This window comes from Hylobates moloch, unplaced genomic scaffold (genome assembly GCF_009828535.3).
Source record: "Hylobates moloch isolate HMO894 unplaced genomic scaffold, HMol_V3 SCAFFOLD_8, whole genome shotgun sequence".
NCBI classification, from domain to species: Eukaryota; Metazoa; Chordata; class Mammalia; order Primates; family Hylobatidae; genus Hylobates; species Hylobates moloch.
In genome coordinates, this window is record NW_026652283.1 from 2,719,580 (window position 1) to 2,728,252 (window position 8,673).

Consider the following 8,673-nt stretch of genomic DNA (forward strand, 5'->3'; position numbering starts at 1 on the left):
CCTCCCTAACTCATTCTATGAAATCAACATCATTCTGATACCCAAATCTGGCAAAGACGCAACAAAAAGAAAACTACGGCCCAATATTGAACACAGACACAAAAATCATCAACAAGATACTTGGCAAATTGAATCCAGCAGCACCTTAAAAAGTTAATTCATCATGATCAAGTGGGCTTTATTCCTGGGATCCAAGGATGGTTCAAAATATACAAATAAATAAATGTAGTTCACTACATAATCAGAATTAAAAACAAAAACCATATAATCATATCAATAGACACAAAAAAGCATTCAATACAATCCAATATCCCTTCATCATAAAAATCCTCAACAATAGCCGGGTGTGGTGGCAGGCGCCTGTAAACCCAGTTACTTGGGAGGTTGAGGCAGGAGAATCGCTTGAACCCAGGAGGCAGATGTTGCGGTGAGCTGAGATTGCGCCACTGTACTCCAGCATAAGCAACAGAGCAAGACTCCATCTCAAAAACAAACAAACAAACAAAAAACCTCTCAACAAACTAGGCATTAAAAGAACATGCCTCAAAATAATACAAGACATCTATGGCAAACCCACAGCCAACATCCTACTGAATGGGCAAAAGCTGGAAACATTCCCCTTTAAGAACTGAGACAAGACAAGGATGCCCATTCTCACCACTTCTATTCAACATAGCACTAGAAGTCCTAGCCAGAGCAATCAGGCAAGAGATAGAAATAAAAAGCATCTGAATAGGATATGAGAAAGTCAAATTATCTGTCTTCACTGACAATACAATTCTATACCTAGAAAACCCTAAAGATTCTACTGGGAGATTTCTACATCAAATAAACGACTTCAGCAAAGCCTCAGGACATCAAACCAATATACAAAAATCAGTAGCATTTCTATACACCAATAACACTTAAAATGAAAGCCAAATCAAGAACATAATCCCATTTACACGTATCAAAAAATTAAAATACCTAGGAATCTAAGATTTCTAAGATTACATCTAAGATTTCTACAAGAACTACAGAGAGGTGCAAATCAAAATCACAATGAGATACCATCTCACATCAGTTAGAATGGCTATTATTAAAAAATCAGAAAAATAACATGTTGGCAAGGTTGTGGAGAGAAGGCAACGCATTGTTGGTGGGAATATAAATTAGTGCAGCCCCTGTGGAAAACAGTTTGGAGATTGCTCAGAGAACTAAAAATAGAATTATAATTCCATCCGGCATCCCATTACTGGGCATATACCCAAAGGGAAACAAATCATTCTACAAAAAAGACACATTCACTTTTATATTTATTGTACTACTCACAATAGGAAAGACATGGAATCGACCCAGGTGCCCAGCAACAATGGATTGGATAAAGAAAATGTGGTATATATAAACCATGGAATACTATGCAGTCATTTAAAAAATGAAATTATATTCTTTGCAGAAACATGGATACAGCTGAAGGCCATTATCCTAAGTGAATTAATGCAAGAACAGAAAACAAAATACCGCATGTTCTCACAAGTAGGAGCTAAACGCTGGGTACGCATGGACACAAAGATGGAAACAAGAAACACTGGGGATTCTGAAAGAGAAGCAAGGGTTGAAAAACTACCATCAGGTACTATGTTCACTACTTGAGCAATGGCATTATTAGGAGCCCAAACCTCAACATCACGATATACACTCATGTAAAAAATCTGCACATGTACCCCCTAAATCTAAAACAAATAATAACAATAATAAAATTTTTTATAAGATTTGGATTGAGTCACTGCAATGAAAAGTCATGGTCTCTCACCCAGTTTCCAGTCCTAAGCCAATTTACAGGCCCAGAGTCCCATGGTTGAAGGGGTGGGACTCTGAAGCTTTGCTATTGTATATGCAGTTAATATTCCTCCAAGACTTCCCTCAAGAGATTTGCAGTCCCTTACTGGAGTGACCAAGCACTGGAGAAAGGGAACTACTCAGACTCCTTAGGGATCACTAGACATTGGCTCTGAGTTGCTGCTAATTCCTAAAGACTCATGACATCATTGTGTCCTACCAGTCAAAGTAGGAGCTTATGGTCCCCCTGTAATAATGGAGTCTCAGCCCAAGTTCCACTCACAGTGACCCTGGTTGGTCCACAAACCCACCCTGTGGCTCTTCTCTCAGTTCTTGAATGTATAATTAGAATAAATGTGCTTAGAAACTGGAAGAATCCCCACATTAGCCCTCTGACCCATAAGGAACGGCGATTGTGATACAAAGAGCTAAGTGGAAGCTCCTAGAACTCCCCCTCTTTACCAAGATGGAAGGAACATCACATCCCTAGAGGAAATGCAGAGATCAGTGCCACCATCGAAGACCTGAGAGATACAAGAGTGGTGATATCTAACACATCTGTATTTAGCATGCCTGTTGGGGCCATGCAAAAATTGAACGAATTTTGAAGAACAACTATGGATTACTGTAAACTTAATCAGATGGAAATTTTGATTGCAGCTGCTATCCTAGTTGTGGCAGATTTACTGGAGCACATGAACACAGCCTCTGGCACTTGGTATGCAGGAATGGACCGAGCTAGTGCTTTTTTTCTCCACATTAATTTGCAAAAGATAACTAGAAGTAGATTGCTTTTACTAGGCAGAGCCAAGAATACATTTTGACAGACTTGTCTCAGGACTGCATCAACTCTCCTCCTCTACCACAATACAGCCCAGAGAAATCCCAGTCATTTGACAACCCACTAAACATCACACACAATACCATTATGCTGATTGAGTCGGATAAGCAGGAAGTAGTAAATCATTTGGATGTCTTAGCAAGACATAAATGACCCAGAAGGTGGAGGATCTGTATCACACAAATGGAAGCCCAGCAGCTCCGTGAAGTTTCTGGGCATCCAAAGGTCTGGAGCGTGTTGAGATATCCCCATCCAAGGCGAGAGGCAAGTTGCTGCACCTAGCACCACTTACCACACACACACACACATATACACACACACAGAGACACACATACACAGACACACACATACACAGACACACACACACAAACACACACAGACACACACACACAGAGATGCGAGGCTTGATAGTCTTTGTATTTTGGAAGCAACACCTTGTCCTGGCTTTGACTCAAGTCACCAAAAAGGCTGACAATTTTGAGTAAGGATCAGCGCAAGGGAAAGTTCCATAGCAAGTCCAGGCTACAATGCAAATTGCTCTTTCACTTACCTTATTATCAAGCTGATCCAATATTTTCTAAGTGTCTGTGGAAAATAATAAGGTTTTTGCAGTCTCCAGCAAGCACTAACAGGAGAATCACAGTGCAGACCTCTCAAATTTTTAAATACATATATGCCCTCTTCTCAGATGAATATTCTCCTTTTTGAGAAATATCTTCTGACTTGCTATTGGCTCTTGATAGAGATCTCGTCATAGCATGTTAGGACCACACAGGCTGAGCTTTTTGTCCGAAATTTTGTGTTATGTTAGTCATAAGGTTGGGTGTGCACTGCAGCAATCCATCATCAAGTAGAAATGCTATACAAAATCTGGGCTCAAGGAAAGTCAAGAAACAAGTTATATGGACCAGTGACTCAGATTCCTTTGATACTAACACCGCCTACATTAACTTCTTTCTCCCAATTCAGGCCTGGGACATCATAGGGAGTTCTGTAAGATCAGCTGCCTGAGGAAGAAAGAGCTTGAGACTGGTTTATAGACGTTCTGCATGATATATTGACCACACAAAAGTAGACAGCTGCAGCATAAGACTCCACTAAGGAATGCTACTTTATGGGAGTGAGAGGGAATGGTGAAGGAAAATTCTTTAAGTGGGCAGAATTTTGCCCAGTATGGTTGGTTGCCAAGTTTGCTGGACTGAGAAATGGCCAGAAATAAAAAATCTACATGATTCATGAGCAGTTGTTAACAGTTCGAATGGTCTTGAACTTGGAAGGAACAAAACTGAAATACTAGTGAGAAAGAAGTCTGAGGAAAATATATGTGGGAGGACTTCTTCTCCAAATTGGCAGCCTGAAGATATTTTTGTCCCACGTGAATGCTCACCAAAGGGCACTCACTGCAAAGGAAGCTCTCAATATCCAGTGGACAAAATTATACACTCTGTGAATATCAGTCAGCTTCTTTCCTCAACCACCCCATTGACCGCTCAGTGGACCCACAAACAAAATGGCCATGGCAGGGATGGAGGTTATTCCTGGGCTCAACGATATGGACATCGCCACTGAACTGGGAACTTCACCTGATGGGTCATAATCTACTAATAGAATATATCAACACCAAGCCCCATATGGATCCATCCGTCAGGGATACCAGCCAGCCTCCTCATGGCAAGCTGATTACCTTGGCTCTCTTCCACTATTGAGAGAGCAGAGATTTGTCCTCACAACAGCAGACACATATTCTGGATATGAATTTGCCTTTCCTGCCTGTGACTAAACCTGGAAGTACCGAATGTAGCCAGCAATGGACATAATGTCTTTGGAAAGAGTATGAGAACTTCATTTGTACAAAGGACAGTTTCAGCTTATTAGGGCATGTGTATATAGAAGGATATATAGAGAAGTTGGGTGGCCAAAGAGATAGACTGTGCCAGTTATCAATGTATTGCCTCCCAACTCCAAATCCATCCCTTCTTTTTCTGCTTTGTTATACTGGAGCTGGACCCTATGAACATTTCTCCTTTACCGGATGGCTTGATGTTAGAACTTGTCAATAGTTAATACTAGGACACTGACAGGCAATAGCAGAAAGAAAGGAATTCCTTCTGGTGTCCTAGTCTTTGGTGCAGCAGTTGGTTCTTTGGTTTTCAGGAGGCTTGGTAGCACTCACTCATGGACTGGCTCCTGCCTGCACCCTCTGGCAAGTTGCTCTGCTCCTACAGATTAGCTCTGACCCAGGAATTCTGCCAAGTTTTTTTAATCATCCAAGGCTACGGGTTTCTGTGGCAGCCACGCATTCTTAGTGTGGCTAAGACTCTTTGTTCTCTCCCTCAGCCCTAGAGGTAAAAGCTGCTTTCTGAAATTGCTACTTCTGGACAACTCTAAGTCTTCTTTTTACCATGTTAAATAGTCAGCCACTTTTAACTAGTTAATGAGTCTTTGTATTAAAGTCTCACCATTCAAATTACTGTGGTTTCTGTGCCTATTGATCCCTGACCAATAGACCATCTCAGTAAGGGTCAGGACCCTTGCCATTGTCACTGCCTGGAACAATCTTCATTTAGACAATCAACTGTTCAAACCCAGCTGCTGACTGACTGCTATTTCTGTCCAAACTTTCCTTCCTTTATGGTTAAACTGAAGCCTCTGAGGCAGCCTCCATCTATCCTTTGAAACAAGACGGCACAGACCCAGCCACTGGGGGCCATTGTCTGCAACCAGGATAAGCCCAGGAGAGTGGACATAAAAGGGTTACTTGTGACATAAACCAGACGTTGAGTTTTGAGGTTTGACTCTCAATGAACATGCTTGAGAACAGTATTTCCACTACTTACAAGCCCTAGAAACATCAAGATTATCTGAGAGGTTGTGGTTATACTCTGTGTGCCCAAAACGTGTTTGTCAAGTCCCTACTATGTATCAAAAACTGTTTATAGGCACTAGGTATACAGCAACACTTGGTTCTGATTCACCCCTAAAATGTCCCACATCTCTGAGAGGCAATCCCCCTTTTACATAACTCCATGCATGCATTGGATAGACCCTCACCCACATGGTGCCTGCTGGCCTTCCCACAAACTCAACTGCATTTCAAAAGGGAGATTCCAAGGGCCCTGCACACAGTGGTGTAGGTTACTCAGTGCACAAAGATCCCCAGCTTAGGATGACTGTGGAAGGTGGCATCAAGCAGCTCTAACTGATGAGTCTTGTGCCTGCTGGGGTTGTGTAAGTCCAGCAGGTTGCTTACTTGTAATTGTGTGTACAACTGTACTGGGACCTCAAGTTTCACCTTGCTGAGCCTAAATGTACAACGGGATGGATCTATTCAGGACTGGCCAGTGCAAGAGCTTTCTTATCCAGAGAGAAAGCGCAGGAGCTGCTGCAGCAGCAGAGTGGTCTCAGTCTTGGACAGTCTACTAAGACTTGCTCAGGCCTCTTGCAGTAAGCTGGGTTTGCTGCTGCAAGAAGTGAAGGAGGATTGTTTTCTGGAAGGAAAGAAAGGATGTCTCCACAGATGCCTAATGCTGAGATCGCTCAGCTTCCCTTGGCTCCTGTACCATTGCAGGGGCCCCAGAGTCACTGTGTTAGTTTCCTAATGCTGTGTAACAAATGTCCACAAACTTAGCAACTTAAACCAACATATATATATCATCTCACAGTTGATACAGAAGACCAATCATGGGTCTTAACCTGTGGCCTCACAAAGCTGTAATTAAGATATATACTGGGTTATACTCTCATCTTGAGGCTTGACTGGGGAAGAATCCACTTCAAAATTTATTAAAATTTTTGGCAGAGGCCAGGCATGGTGGCTCATGCCTGTAATTCCAGCACTTTGGAAGGCCAAGGCAGGTGGATCACCTGAAGTCAGGAGTTCAAGACCAGCCTGGCCAACATGGTGAAACCCTGTCTCTACTAAAAACACAAAAAATTAGCTGGGCTTGGTGGCAGGCACCTGTAATCCCATCTACTTGGGGGGCTAAGGCAGGAGAATGGCTTGAACCTGGGAGGTGGCTGTTGCAGTGAGTTGACCATTCCATTGCACTCCAGCCTGGGTGCCAAGAGCAAGACTCTGTCTCAAAAAAAAAAAAAAAAAAAAAAGTTGTTGGCAGAATCAATTCGTTTGCCATCTATGACCAAGGTCTCCATTTACCTACAGGCTGTCGGCTCGGGGCCACTCTCAGCTCTAAAAGGGTGCCTGCAATTCCTTGCCATGTATCTCCCTGCACTGGCCTTCTCATAACATGGCAACTTACTTCCTAACAGCCAGCAAGGCAACCTTTTGCTCTGCCCTACTCAAATGGACTTCCACGTAACATACTATGATCACAAGAGTGACGTCCTTTACCATACCCTATTAGTTAGAAGCAAGTCACAGTCTCTGTCTGCACGCAAAAGGAGAGAATTGCAATGGGGACACCAGGACACAGAAAATCACTGGGTCATCTTGAGGTGTATATGACTACACTAGGGGAAAATTCCTCTTCATTCAGGTGATCTGTGAACATCATGCTCACTTGAACAGCACAGACTGGATGCTCCTGCTCTACATCTCAACTTTAGCCCCTGGATGGAGCCCAAGCCTTGGGCACAGCATGGTCACTCCAACTACTTCTGAGGTGATATGCCTAACACAGGATGAGGTGACTGATCATACCTTCTCTGAAACATCCTCCTCATTCTAATCCCCAGCTTTGCCCATCTCTAAATGTGAAGAGCTTTTGCCATGTCTAGTCAAACTCCCTTGTGCTTGCAAACACCAGGACTTAGCAGGGAGCCCCAAAAAGTGGTTAATAACCTAGTGTAGACCTGAGCTAGGCTGCAGCTCATCTCAAGATAGATGGGTCAGGTCTGGGAGCAAGGCACAACTCTCAGTACGGTGAACCCCAGTGGGCTGCTTTCACTGACTCTCATTCTAACCCCCTTGCCAGACCTAAGCCAATTTTGACAAATCTGACAAAAACAAGCAATGGGGAAAGGATTCCCTATTTAATAAATGGTGCTGGGAAAACTGGCTAGCCATATGTAGAAAGCTGAAACTGGATCCCTTCCTTACACCTTATACAAAAATTAATTCAAGATGGATTAAAGACTTACATGTTAGACCTAAAACCATAAAAACCCTAGAAGAAAACCTAGGCATTACCATTCAGGACATAGGCATGGGCAAGGACTTCATGTCTCAAACACCAAAAGCAATGGCAACAAAAGCCAAAATTGACGAATGGGATCTAATTAAACTAAAGAGCTTCTGCACAGCAAAAGAAACTATCATCAGAGTGAACAGGCAACCTACAGAATGGGAGAAAATTTTCACAACCTACTCATCTGACAAATGGCTAATATCCAGAATCTACAATGAACTCAAACAAATTTACAAGAAAAAAACAACCCCATCAAAAAGTGGGCAAAGGATATGAACAGACACTTCTCAAAAGAGGATATTTATGCAGCCAAAAAACACATGCAAAAATGCTCATCATCACTGGCCATCAGAGAAATGCAAATCAAAACCACAATGAGATACCATCTCACACCAGTTAGAATGGCCATCATTAAAAAGTCAGGAAACAACAGGTGCTGGAGAGGATGTGGAGAAATAGGAACACTTTTACACTGTTGGTGGGACTGTAAACTAGTTCAACCATTGTGGAAGTCAGTGTGGCAATTCCTCAGGGATCTAGAACTAGAAATGCCACTTGACCCAGCCATCCCATTACTGGTTATATACCCAAAGGATTATAAATCATGCTGCTATAAAGACACATGCACACGTATGTCTACTGCGGCACTATTCACAATAGCAAAGACTTGGAACCAACCCAAATGTCCAACAATGATAGACTGGATTAAGAAAATGTGGCACGTATACACCATGGAATACTATGCAGCCATAAAAAATGAGTTCCTGTCCTTTGTAGGGCCATGGATGAAACTGGAAATCATCATTCTCAGTAAACTATTGCAAGGACAAAAAACCAAACACCGCATGTTCTCACTCATAGGTGGGA